The sequence below is a fragment of the Cebus imitator genome, unplaced genomic scaffold, assembly GCF_001604975.1.
Source record: "Cebus imitator isolate Cc_AM_T3 unplaced genomic scaffold, Cebus_imitator-1.0 Scaffold357, whole genome shotgun sequence".
Lineage (NCBI taxonomy): Eukaryota > Metazoa > Chordata > Mammalia > Primates > Cebidae > Cebus > Cebus imitator.
This window is the reverse complement of record NW_016107672.1, coordinates 541,004-545,167: the sequence shown is the minus strand read 5'-3', so window position 1 is coordinate 545,167 and position 4,164 is coordinate 541,004.

Below are 4,164 nucleotides of genomic sequence, written 5' to 3'. Positions count from 1 at the left end.
AAAAAGGCAAAAAAAAAAAAAAAAACAGATACTGAGGAGGATAAGGAGAAAAGAGAACTCTTATACACTACTGGTGAGAATGTAAATTAGTACAGTCATTATGAGAAAGAGTATGGAGGCATGGAGGATGGTAATTTATCAAAAAACTAAAAATAGGACTATCATATGATCCAGCAATCTCACTAATGGGTATTTATCCAAAGAACAGGAAAATTAGAATATCAAAGGAATAATGCTCTCACATATTTAGTTCAGCACTACTCATATAGCAATGCTATGGAAACAACCTCAGCGCCCATCAACAGATGAATGAAGAAATATACAATGAAATGCTTTTCAGCCATAGAAAAGAAATGAAACCCTGTCATTTGTAGCAATGTGGATGGAACTGGAAGTCATTATATTAAGTGAAATAAGCCTAGGCATAGAAAGACAGATATCACAGGCTCTCATACCTATATAAATGTGAGAGCTAATAAAAAGGCGATCTATGGAAGTAGAGAGTAGAATGATAGTTACCAAAACCTGGAAAGGGTTGCTAGAGGGGACAGGGGCATTGAAGAGAAGCTGGTTAATGTGTGCCAAATACACTTAGATAAAAGAAATACATTCTAGTGTTTATAGTTAACTATGATCACAGTAGGGTGACTATAGTTAACAATGTAGTGTGTATTTCAAAATAGGTAGAAGACAGTTCTTGAAACGTTCCCAACACTTAGAAATGATAAATGCCTGAGGTGACAGATACCCTAAATACTCTGACTTAATCATTACATGTTCTGTGCATGTAACAAATATGACATGTATCCCATTAATACTATGTATTCATAAAAAAAAGAAATAAAAAGGAGCACTATTGTGTTGGTTTGAGAGCCAAACATTCTTGAAGTGACATGTAAAAGTCACTTGGCAAAGTACATTATTAACAATTAGATGCAAAATTTTGGAGCTGTGATAAAGAGTGGTTCTCTACAATTTCTCACTTGGAGTTTCATAGAGTCTGGCAGCCATCTTTAGAAAGAAGGCATAATATCACATTCACTTGTTAAGTTACTGCTGAAAACAGGCTGTGTGAAAATGACTCTCATGAGCGGCTAATGAAACCTCAGGGCAGCTGCTCTAGTGATAAAATGGACATTACATCCCTGAGGCCCATCAGCTTCCATTTCAGAGTTATAGAAGAGCTAGCAGTAAGGATTGTCACCCTGAGGTCTGGGTACTCAGGAATGTTGATGAATTATTAAGAGTGAATGAATAAATGAGGTGCTCAGAAAATATATTCAAGTGGAACTATCCTCCACTTTGATTTTGTTGTTTACTTCCTGTGCAGGCTTTGGCATAACTGAACAAAAACATTTTATTAATGGCTTATGTGACATTAATACATAGTCAAAGTCAAGCTTGTTTGAAAATACACTTTATTTTCCATTTTCAAATTCTAATTAGCTTCATATTAAATGGCTGATTTTTATTCATAGAATACAGAAGTAAGACTATCACAGGTCTAAATTGGAATTAAGATTTCCCAAAGGAGACAACTCAGAATAGAATCTGATGTGGTGCGTGCTTTCCTTCCTTCCCCTCTCTCTTATAAGTGTAATCTTTTTAGAGGAATTTACTGTTAATCCTATAATGATGCCTGAAGGAAAATCAGTGAGGATAGAGTAGGTCTGATTGTTCTAACCATAAATACTATCAGTTAGAGCTAGAAATAACTCTGGGAAACCGTCACCACCAAAACTATGGTTAAACTAAAAATAACACAATACGATTTGAAGGGGGTGGATGACTGTGGTTCAGACAACAGTTTTCTTTTTATTGCGGGTTTACAGGCAGAGGTCACTACGGAGTCAACCACCGTGGTTTCTGACGAGCCTTTTCCAGCTTTGCAGTCCAGAGATCCTGAACACAATTGTCTTCCCTTAAATAATTTTCCATCCCCTTAAAACTCTCTTAGATTCACTTCGCAGGGGTGGGGGGTGTGCTTGGTATGATGTTTTCTTCCTCTGCAGCCAAAAGATGGACCATCAGGGTAGAAGGAGAAATTCTTAGAGAAAGCAGGAAAGAGGAGTCCAAGTTGACTACTGGATGTGATTTTTCTCCTAATAATGTTGCCCAAGCTTCTTTTTCACCATGGCTGACTGGCCACCCAAAAAATCTCCAACCTAAGAGACGGTAGGATTCATCTACTTCCAGGCAAAACTGACACCATGAAAATACTGGAGTCACTGAGCAAATTCACTCCAGCCTGTGCTGACTAGGGACTTACATGTTACAATTAAGCAGTGTTTTGTCCTGTTTTACAAATCCGCAGTTTCCTTGCTGCTTAACACAAATACATCTTATCAAAAGGAAAAACAAAATCTTCATAAAATAATAAAACTATATAATGCTACTTGATGCTGTTCTGTCACACTTTGAGAATTTCAAACATGAATTGAGTAATCAACATTCATGGGAAAGGAGAAGTGATCTGAAATAGTGATATTGCCCGGCCCTTTGATTTGTAAAGTCACAACGTAAAACGAAATGGCAAAAGACAGAAGGAAACTGAGTTACAGAGTAACCCATGAGGTTGACAAGTAAAATGCAGAGGGTTCTGGGTTCTGTGCTGCTTCCATGTCCTCAAGGGAACATGTCACTGTCACTGTAGCAGACACTGCTACACAGTACCCATTCTCCCCTTCTTTCTTACTTTGGGGGAAGCAATTGTATCCAGGTTAAATACACATACACACCACCACTATTTTCTGGCTTTCCTTGTAACTCTAGATGTTCATGTGACATGTTTGCAATTTAATATGTAAGTGGTGTGTGATAGGGTGAGTTTCTGGGAAACTTTATTTAAAGGGAGAAACTGTGGCCAGCCCATGCCTCTTTCCCTTCATCCTTCTCCTCCTTTCCTGAAGGCCCCGTGTTTTGGAGGTAGAGGAGCCATCTTACAATCATGAGAAACAGTATCTAAACTAAGGGTGTCAGGCAAAAGAAAAAAGCCCTGTGAGTTTCAGCAGGTGTCATTCTGATCATTTGAGACTGATACAATCTTTAACTGATACTCTCATCTCTGTAAATAAGGAGCCTCCTTAAAACTGACCAGAGTCACACACGATTTAATAAAAGAGCCATATTTCAAGTCCATGTCTATTTCCCGGGAGCCCACTCTTTTTCTTCTTTGTCTCTGCTACTTGCCTCTGCCTCCCCAGATGAGACCTAGAACTTATGGTGTTTTCCAGTAGCTCATAACTCCTGGAAAATTTCCTAAAAGTGATTCATTTCACAGTACTAAATAATGGACTTACCTCCTGTTTGAGCTTGTCTGCCAAAGTGAGTTCAAAGGTATTCTTTGAACTATTCCTCATTGAAATATTGAAGGAAATTCAGAGCAAGCTTCCTAAAGAACAGGGAATTAGAATTGGGCTGTGAAGGTTTCAGGGATTTCAACCGCTGAGGTCATAGAAGGAAAGGCATTTCAAGTAAAGAGGACACTTTGAGTGAAAGCATAAAGAAGGTCAACTCCAGTTTGGCAGGAGCAAAGGATATGTAAAGAGCTATCCTTACTTTTCCAGTTTTTATGCACTAAATATTTCCAAAAATGATTTTTGGAATGGCATACAGTGAACAATGGAGATGCAACAAAACCACAAAACTAAAATAAAAATGGGAATTTTTTTTTTTAGTGCTGAATAATAAAGCTGGTAGAAGATACTAGTACCAGACAACCTAAACTAAGGACAACCTAAGACAACCTAAACCTATCTACAGCAGCTGAGTACAAAACTAAATTTAACTTTCCAGCAGCAAAAGCAAAAAAACAAGAACGTAATGTGTTATATTGTGGTATCAATAAATGGAAGAAACAGTTTTCCAAGAATTGAAAGTACTTACTATCAATTACATTATAAGTTATTTTTAATCTGTGTGCAGAATTGCAAGCCTGGGAATTTTGTTCAGTTGCAGTGAGGCTAAATAGATAGGAAAGGTTGAGAACTACTGTAGCAGGAGGTGGAGGTATAATGAAGAATGACACACAGAACCTGCCTTCTAGAAATATCTAATCCTAGTTGAGGGAGATGAAGAAACAAAGGCTTATTGATTACAAACTATGTAATGGGCATTTTTAATCTTATTAAGTCTTACTAAATCCTCACTAAATCACCTCAAGAG